Consider the following 10,545-nt stretch of genomic DNA (forward strand, 5'->3'; position numbering starts at 1 on the left):
TTATAAGGCATAAAGACTAAAAGGCTTAAAGCCCAATACGGAAGTCAAAGCCCAAGTCAAACAGATCAAGACCACTCGGCCCGCGTGTGCAAAACGCTGCCGTTGTGTACAAAACGCAGCTCAGCGAAAGAAGGATCGAGAAGACCTTCGTTGAACAACTTCGGAACGAAGCTGCTGAGTTGTATCGACAAAGAGTACAAGACAGCAGCTGAGCAAGAACAACTTCCAGACAAAGTATTTCTACTTTGGGTAAAGTTCAGAAGACACAGAAAGCTGTCTAGTTGACCTTACCATAAATGGAGAGACATTCTGCCGGACTGACTAAAAGCTGCTCAGCTCTGATCGAAGACAGAAGATACTTGAATCTGATTGGCCAAGAGCACTGAGCAGGACTGAGTGACAACGACAGGAAGCCGTTTCCCTCCAACGGTTATTTCAAAATTCGAAATGAATGATGCCTCAGACGTCTCTATAAATAGGGCCTTTCAGTTGCTTCATTTGATGCAGAACTTTATCAAGCCATTACGCTGACCAAAATTCTACTCGAAGTTCTGTGAGAAAAAGCAAAGCAAATACTTACACCAAATTCTATATCTTTCGTGTAAAAGTCTAGAGTGATTATTCAATCATCTAAGGTGTCTTAGCAATTGTTGTTTAGGACAAATCTTTATCATTTTTAGAGATTAGAAAGGAGAGGCTGAGTACTCGGTTATAGTACTCAGCGAGAGATTAGGAGTGAGTAGAGGTATAGAGGAAGGTACTCTTGTTATACTCAGCTTCTAAGTTGTAAAAGGTTTGATGCTCTACCGTTAAAGAGCTCAGTAGAGAATTCGAAAGCTCGGAACGTGTTCCAGGGACAGGACGTAGGCTTAGAGGCCGAACCTGGATAAATCTGATGAGTAACATCTTTCTAACCTTAAACTCCTTAATATATATATTGCTTGCTTAAACAAAACTGACCAAGTAAAGAGGTCACGCTGAGTTGTGTGTATTGAGTATCTGAGTTCAGGAATAGACTCAAGTGTTATCTCCTGACTCAAAGAAAGAAGCTGACTTAGTCACCAGTTGACTAAGCTAGTGTCTTAATTTACTCAGCGCATTGTGTAATCCTTTTTCAAAGAAAAAGAAGTTAGCCTTAACGTACTAAAATTTTAAATAGTTCCTATCCCCCCCCCCCCTTGGAACTAACTTGTTACGTTATAAGGGACCAACAAGTGGTATCAGAGCTTAAAAGCTCACTGTAAAAGGTTTAACTACCTTGAGCTGATCCCCACTATGGCTGAAAACAGTACTCGGTTTCTCCCAGGAAACCAGACAACTCAGATCTTACCTGAGCGGCTGTCCATTACTCGGCCTCCCCTATTCTTCGGGTCTAACTACACCTTCTGGAAGAATAGGATGAAAAACTTTATTCAGGCAACAAATATGAGTGCATGGCTTTCAATAGTCCAAGGCCCATTTGTTCCTGTTGAAGTTGTGGCTGGCCAAACAGTTGTCAAAGCTGAGGCCAAATGGACAGAGGATGATCTCAAGAAGCTACAAAATCACGCTTCGGCTATAAACATGCTTCACTGTGCGCTTGATGCTGTAGAATATAACAGGATATCAGGTTATGAGTCAGCGCAAGAGATCTGGAAGAAGCTGGAGGTCACCTACGAAGGAACCAACAAAGTGAAGGAGTCCAAGGTGAACCAGCAGATGAGACTATACGAGCTGTTCGAAATGAACGATGATGAAGGAATCTCTGACATGAATGCAAGGTTTACAAACATCATCAACAAGCTCAAGAGACTTGGGAAGATCTTCACTGAGGAAGAACAAGTCAAGAAGATTCTTAGGAGTCTTCCTAAAAACTGGCAAGCAAAGAAGACCGCTGTTGAGGAAGCTCAAGACTTAACCACCTATAAGTATGATGAACTCATCGGCTCACTGCTGGCCCATGAGATCTCGATGAAGAATTTCGAGGTGAAAGAAAAGTCTGAAGACAAGAAGCAAAAGTCTCTTGTCATGAAAGCTGACTCCACCGATGGAAGCTCAACAGACGATGAAGAGATGGCTATGTTTACTAGAAAGATGAAAAGGCTATTCAAAAAGAATGACAAATATTCTAAGAAGCCTTATAAAAAGTTTGATAAGTACAAAGCTGACTCCAGCGACAGCAAGTACAAGAAGGACAGCTCAAAGCCCATTACATGCTTTGAATGTCATCAAACTGGCCATATCAAGTCAAGCTGTCCCTCGCTGAGGAAAGAAAGAAAGAACGGCAAGAAGGCAATGGTGGCAACCTGGAGTGATAGTGATGATTCATCATCATCTGAAGCTGATGCCACTGAGTCAGCGAAGATTTGTTTCATGGCTGATGAACTTGCTGAGCCATGTGTTTCTGAGCATGCTGACCCCTCCATTGCTTCTGACGATGAGGAACATTCAACTAAGGTAATATCACTACCCTTGCTCAGAAATGAAATGGTTAATGCCCTGAGTGACCTCTACACACTTGTCAAAAAGTGTAATAAAAAGGTTAGAGCACTCAGCAGGCGATGTGACGAGGTTGAGGAGGTCAAACTGAGTGACCTTCGATATCTTCTTTAGGACAACTCAGATTTGCATAGTAACATTGGAATTATGCAAAAGTTTGTCTCTGAGGTCCAATCAGATTCTAAGAAACTGAGGAAGGACGTCACATCCATTCAGAACCAACTAAAGGTTCCAAACAAAAGAAATATTCCTCTGAATACTCAGTACCGAAGTACTGGTCAGCAGAGATGGAATCCTCAGCGGAATATCCAATGTGACTTCTGTGGGAAGAAAGGACACACCACAAAGGTGTGCTGGCATGCTCAACACTGGGGTGCTGACCAGTCAGTGAGACATCCTAAACGGAAAGTCAGTTGTGACTTCTGTGGAAAGAATGGCCATACTGTCCAAGTATGCCGCCATAAAATAAAACATGATGCTTTACCTGTTGAACCTAACAAGCAAGGACCCAAAAAGAATTGGGTATCTAAAAGTAACTAGTTACATTGCAGGTAAGCCTGAGGTGTGCTGAGAAGTCAAAGATGTGGTATATTGACAGCGCATGCTCGAGGCATATGACTGGTGATGAAACTCAGTTCATCATATTTGAGCGTAAACGAGGAGGAAGCGTAAGTTTTGGAGACAACAAAAAGGGTAAGATAGTAGGGTCAGGAACCATTGGAGGTAATCCTACTATTAAGTCTGTCTCCCTAGTCAGCGGACTCAAATATAACTTACCCAGCGTAGCTCAGCTATGTGACAATGGGAGAAATGTTATATTTGATGACACTGGATGTAAAATACTCGAGGGTAAAACTAATGAGTTAATTTTAACTGCCCCTCGCATTGATAATGTCTTCATGCTGAACTTAGAGAAAAAGTTTTCAAAAACTGTATGCTTAGTATCAAAGGAAGAAAATTCCTGGCTATGGCATAGGAGACTTGGTCATGTAAGCATGGACCTCCTGGCCAAATTAGCAAGAAAGCAATTGGTTGAGGGACTGCCAGAACTTAAATTTGAAAAAGATCAATTATGCCACGCTTGCCAAGCTGGAAAACAAACCAAACAATCTTTTCATAGCAAAAACATTGTCTCAACTAAGCGTCCATTAGAGTTACTACACTTGGATCTCTTTGGTCCAGTCCAGCCGCTGAGTCTGGGTGGAAGAAGATTTTCCTTGGTCATTGTAAATGACTTTTCTCGGTACACTTGGATCATCTTGCTGAGTAGCAAGGATGAGACCTTTGAGACATTTTCAAATTTGGTTAGAAAACTTGAAAATGATAAAGACCTAAAATTGGCTCACATCCGAAGTGATAATGGTGGAGAATTCAAAAACCAACAGTTTATTGAATTCTGTGAAGCCAGTGGCATTGACCATAATTTTTCTGCTCCTAGGACGCTTCAACAAAATGGGGTTGTTGAAAGGAAGAACAGAACCTTGGTTGAAATAGCCAGGACAATGCTGAGTGAGCATAGGCTTCCAAAGTACTTTTGGGGAGAAGCTGTTAACACAGCGTGCTAGATTCTTAATAGGGCTCTTGTTAGACCTATACTAAAGAAAACCCCCTACGAACTTTGGAAAGGACGAAAGCCCAACATTGGATACTTTCGAGTCTTTGGCTGTAAATGTTTTATTTTAAACACAAAAGATAGCTTAGCTAAGTTTGACTCAAAAGCTGATGAGGCTGTCTTTTTAGGCTACTCAACAAACAGCAAAGCATACAGAGTTTTCAATAAACGAACTCAAATTTTAGAAGAGTCAGTACATGTTGAGTTCGACAAAACTAACCCTGCAGGAAGATATCAGCCGCTGACTGAGGATGATCCACACTCAGTATCCGCTGATCAAGATGCAGCCGCTGAGTCATTCCCTCAAGGGCTGACCAAAGGTAAAAGTGAACCTCAAATTGTTTTCACTGACCAATATACACCTGCAGAGATTGTTGAAACACAGACAGTACAAGACATCAATCTGCCAAAGGAGATAAGGATACCAAGAGGACACTCAGAGAGTGATATTCTTGATGTCGCTGAGAATACCCTGATGACAAGAAATCAACTCAGGAGATACCTCAGCAATGTAGCCTTCGTCTCAGTTCAGGAACCAAAGAACTTCGCTGATGCTGAGCACGAAGAATTTTGGATGAGCGCAATGCAAGAGGAACTTGATCAATTCAGAAGAAACGATGTATGGGAGTTAGTGCCACATCCAAAGAGTCAGAAGACCATTGGAACAAGATGGGTCTTCCGCAACAAGCTGGATGAACAAGGAAATGTAGTCAGGAACAAAGCAAGACTTGTAGCTCAGGGCTACAGTCAGCAACAAGGTATTGACTACAGTGAGACCTTTGCCCCAGTGGCAAGGCTAGAGGCTATTAGAATTTTGTGCGCTTATGCAAGTTATATGAACTTTAAACTGTTTCAAATGGATGTTAAGAGTGCATTCCTTAATGGAGTTATAAACGAGGAAGTTTATGTTAATCAGCCTCCAGGGTTTGAGGATCCTAAATTCCCAAACCACGTTTATAAACTCAAAAAGGCTCTGTACGGCCTCAAGCAAGCACCACGTGCTTGGTATGAGAGGCTGACCAGTTTCCTGCTGACTAGAAACTATGTCAGAGGCAAATCTGATACAACCTTATTCATTAAGAGAAAGGGTAAAGACACCCTGCTGGCTCAAATATATATTGATGATATTATATTCGGTGCTACTAATGAGTCAATGTGCAAGGAATTTAGCAAACAAATGCAGACTGAGTTTGAAATGTCAATGATGGGAGAACTCAACTTCTTCCTTGGACTTCAAATCAAACAAGGGAAAAATGGCATCTTCATCAGTCAAGCTAAATATGCCAAGGAGATATTAAAGAAATATGATCTTGAAAATTGCAAGCCAATATCTACTCATATGGGCACTGACACTGTCCTTTGTGCTGACGAGAATGGTAAGTCGGTAGACAGCAAATTGTATCGAGGTATGATAGGCTCTCTACTTTACTTAACTGCGAGTAGACCGGACATTCAGTTCTCAGTATGCTACTGTGCTAGATATCAATCTAACCCTAAGGAATCTCATTACATAGCTGTAAAAAGAATCCTTAGATATTTGCAAAGCTCAGTGAACGCAGGTTTATGGTATCCCAACACTCATGATTTTACACTCGTTGGATACACTGACGCTGACTATGGACGAGACAAGCTTGAACGAAAAAGCACCTCTGGAGGATGCCACTTCCTAGGAAGCTGTCTTGTATCCTGGTTCAGCAAGAAGCAGGCGTCAGTAGCCTTATCCACCACTGAAGCTGAGTACATTACTGCTGGACACTGTGTTGCTCAAGTCCTTTGGATTAAGCAACAGCTTGAAGACTATGGTGTTCAAACAAAGACAATTGAGGTCAAATGTGACAACAAAAGTGCAATTGATCTATCAAAGAACCCAATTCAGCACAGCAAGATGAAGCATGTCAGCATCAGACATCACTTCATTAGAGACCATGTACTCAAGGGCGAGATCAAGCTGACCTATGTCCCAACGGATGAGCAGCTTGCGGATATCTTTACGAAGCCACTGGCTCGTGAGCAGTTCAACATACTGAGAGAAGGCATTGGTATGTTTAATCCTCTTCAGTAAATTCCAGCTCTTAATATATATTCATGCTGAGTGAATTACCATACTGAATGACTTATGCTATTACTTGCTAAGTGGATAAATGTATGCTGAGTATTTAATGCTAAATGAATGAATATCACATACTGAGCAAATATTGGCACCGAGTAGTTATCTCAAACTAAGAAATCAATTACTTAATTCATCCGTTTGTGTAAAACTGACTACTCAGAATATAAAACGTTTAGAATTCTAAACGCTGAGTATAAGATCCGTTGCATTTAATGCTAATGCACGCGAATAGCCACCTAGGATGACGTATGCGCCGAATGTGTCATAAATGCCAGGATCCTCGTCGGTTGACAATCCCAAGGCAAAACTGACACATGGATTCGATAAGATCCACCTTTCACATCTATAAATAATGGGCAAATCCCCATTTTTATCTCTTTACACTTACCGAATTCTCTGGCATAAATACTTTCTCTCTAAAAACTCTCAAAACTTCCAAACCCCTCTCTGAAACTATGACTAAGATTTCCTTGAACATCTCCGGTGCCGATCACTCTAAGACCAGTTCCGATGAACCTTCCAGGCATTCTACACCGCCTGGAACGACTGAGGCTACTACACCGAGCAAAGGCAAAGCTGGCCAAGCCACCTCCTCTAAAGGAAAGCCGACCAAAGTCAGAACCTATACTAAGGTCTTCGAAAACGTTAGAGAGTGGAAGATTGACCACTCAAGGTGGTTCTTTGAGGCTTTCATAGAAATCGAGCAACCATTCTGTGAATGGATATCGAAGAATGGCTGGACCGAGCTATTCTCAATCAGAGATCCAACTTACCCTGACTTAGTAAGGGAATTCTACCATAATCTGCGGGTTGCTGACGATAACCAGGACCACCTAGTAACTGTGGTAAAAGAGAAAACAATTTTTGTTAACCCTACCTACCTTGCCAACTTGCTGAAACTGAAGAATGAAGGAACAAAACTGAGGAGGACTGGTGATCATGAAGGAACTGGGTACTCTGCCACCTTCTACAAGCCCGCTGGCCATTCTGGAGAAATCTCAGTTCCTCAATGGGCCAGACCAAAAGATGGCACACTACCTACTGACCACTTATATCTTCCCAAAGATAAATTGCACCAGCTCAGCAACAAACTTTGAGCAATGCTTCATATGGCATATGCTGACCTACAAGCCCATCAACATGCCAGTATTTTTAATCGCCGGCTTCCAAAGGAGCACTGGAACTCTAAGGCTGGGCTCACTCATTACCAGAATCCTCATAGACCATCAGATTGACCTATCCGAGGAAACTGAGGCCCAAGGCTCTAGATCATAGCTTCTGCGCTGTGTGCCTTGAAGTTTGACCAACCGATTAAGAAACCCAAAGGTGCTGATCAGCCTGCTGAGGAGACTGTCCTAAAGAAGGGCAAAAGAACAAAGGCTCCAGCTGCCCGCAAAAGGAAAGTTGTTGGGACTCCTTCAAAAGATGCCGAGTCTCCGGCCAAGAAGCTGAAGTCAGTTGCTCAAAAAGGTCAGGAGAGACCTAAGTCAGCTAAGAAGAGAAGCAGGCAAGATGAGCCTGATACAGAAGAAAGAATGGATGCTGATGAGCAACCTCTGAAGAAGAAGAAGTCTTCAAAGCTGACCCCTATTGATGCTATCCCCACTGACTTCATTGTTCCTGGTGATTCTCACTTCACACAATGTCAGGGAACTGAAGCTGAGCATCAAGAAGACGATGTGCAACTGGATGATCAGTTCATCACACAGGTTGAAGAAGAGCTAGAAGAAGACGAAGGAAATGATCAACAGGAGGAAGAGGAAAGTGGTCAGGATGACACTGAGGAGACAGCCAGTGAAGAGGAAACTGCTGACCCAACTAATACTGAGTTGGCTGCAGATGAAGAACAAGAACAAACTGACCAGCTCAATGCTGATCAAGAAGAGACTTCTCCTCCTCACTCAGTAGAGTCTATCCCATCTGACACTACACCTCATCGAAGAAAAAGACTAGTAAAGGCAAGTCAGACAACTGTCATTGACCTTCCTGTCCAGAAGCCGACCAAAGACCCTTCTACACTTAAGCTAAAAATTTTCAGCAAACAAACTTCTTCTTCTCTGCCAGCTTCTCTTGAAAAGCAAGCCTCTGTTTCTTCACTACAGGAACAAGCCGACTTGAATGCTTCTGCCAACCCTACAAGCCAAACCGAGCAAGTTCTTAATAATGTTGCTGCTCCAAGCACTGTGCTGACTCAGGAAATTCCTGCCACTATCAGCACTGAACCCAGTCAGCCTACTTCTGCACCAACAATAATTCCTGCCAATAAATCACCTCTATAAGAGAACCAAGTGCAGATTGAAAACCCCCTTCCAGTCACTGACCATGTCGTCACTGAGAAAAATCCGACTCCTCCATCAACTGGTCACACTGAGGAAACTAGGCAACCTGATGAAGGATCACTCAGCTATCTACATGCCACCGAGTCTGGTAGACAACTCATCAACTCGGTGCAGTCATTAATCAAGGATCTTCATCAAAATGCCGAACCTACTACTGGGTCCACCAACAATGAGTCAACTCAGCTGTCCCAAGTCACTCAGCTTTTAAATGAAGTTAAAGGACTGAAGGATCTGCTAAGTGTTATGATCTCAATTCAAACACAACAGCCCAAGCAGGACTCAATAACGAAGTTGGCTGAGATCCAACTGACAATGGCTCAACATCTCAACACTCTTCAGGGACAATTCCAGACCTTGTCAGCTGCGAACACTCAATATGCAACTTCTGCTGAAGTTAAGATGCTCTTTGCCCAGCTTCACACTGAGCAAAACAAGACCAACCATCAGCTGGCTTCCTACTCTCAATGCTCGGTGGAGCAAATTAGCGAAGCAGTTCGTTTGCTGAACTTGAATAAGCAAGAGATGGACACTGACCAAATGAAGCAGAATGAGATACTGGTCACTACCCAAAAGACTTTCACCCATGTGCATCACTACAATATCCAGAGTCAATATTATGACTCAGCCTTGCTGAAGACATTTCATCAAGTTTTTGCTGCACTGTCAGATACAATTACTTGGGTGGGTAAGTCTCAAGCCTACATACTGAGCATGCTCAGCGCAGCTGAACTCAGTATACCTAAAGAGGTCTTGGATGATGGCGTTGCTGTCTTCGACGGCATCAATGAAAGTGCCGACAAGCTTAAGGAGTTGTCCGCCGTACTGACCAACGCGGCCTTAACCGACTCCTTTAGAATTCCTCCTCCTCCCGATGCTGACAAAACGGGGGAGAAAGAACAAGCTAGAACTCAGCACGAGGCTGCTAGAAGTAGTCAATCTAAGCATAAGAAGAAGAAAAAGAAATAGGCTAACACAGTCTTGTTTATTACTTTGTAGTTTCTATGTTTCTTTTTGCTTATCTTTTTGCTGTATATGCTGACTACTTTATTTCAATACAATACTTGCATCTTTTATCCAAACTTGAGTTATTTTATATGATGCTGAGTATTATGTTACTATGTATCTTCAAATACATCAATTGTGTTTACTGCTTATAATACTTGTTGATTGTATGCTATGCTGATAAAATGTTTGACATTATCTTGTATGGTTATTAAACACTATCTCTTAAGACCCATTGAACAATAAAATACTCAGTGCTCTCTGAATGTTAAATCTTCCGCTTAACACTGAGTAAAATAGAATATATTCCATGAGCTGACCTATATCTGAAAACTGACCTTAGACTTACTCGATTAAACCTTAAAATGTTTAGAGTAAAACTAAGTCAGTAGCTCAACCCTGACGGGGGAGTCTGCTAAGTAATATTAGGACAACTATCATGCGGGAGCTCAACACTAAGTTCTTCGCTGAATAGTTTTGCCAACATCAAAATGGGGGAGTTTGTTGAAACACATTTCCACGTGATTTTGATTTGACAAAATTATTTAAGTAAATTTAAATATATTCTAAACACACTAAGTTTAAATGCTTTGATTTATTACACTAATGTGTTTGTTCAATGTTGAGTTAAATTGTTTATAAGACATAAAGACTAAAAGGCTTAAAGCCCAATATGGAAGTCAAAGCCCAAGTCAAACAGATCAAGACCACTCGTCCCGCGTGTGCAAAACGCTGCCGTTGTGTACAAAACGCAGCTCAACGAAAGAAGGATCGAGAATACCTTCGTTGAACAACTTCGGAATGAAGCTGCTGAGTTGTATCGACAAAGAGTACAAGACAGCAGCTGAGCAAGAACAACTTCCAGACAAAGTATTTCTACTTTGGGTAAAGTTCAGAAGACACAGAAAGCTGTCTAGTTGACCTTACCATAAATGGAGAGACATTCTGCCGGACTGACTAAAAGCTGCTCAGCTCTGATCGAAGACAGAAGATACTTGAATCTG

Source organism: Euphorbia lathyris, chromosome 4, assembly GCF_963576675.1.
Source record: "Euphorbia lathyris chromosome 4, ddEupLath1.1, whole genome shotgun sequence".
NCBI classification, from domain to species: domain Eukaryota; kingdom Viridiplantae; phylum Streptophyta; class Magnoliopsida; order Malpighiales; family Euphorbiaceae; genus Euphorbia; species Euphorbia lathyris.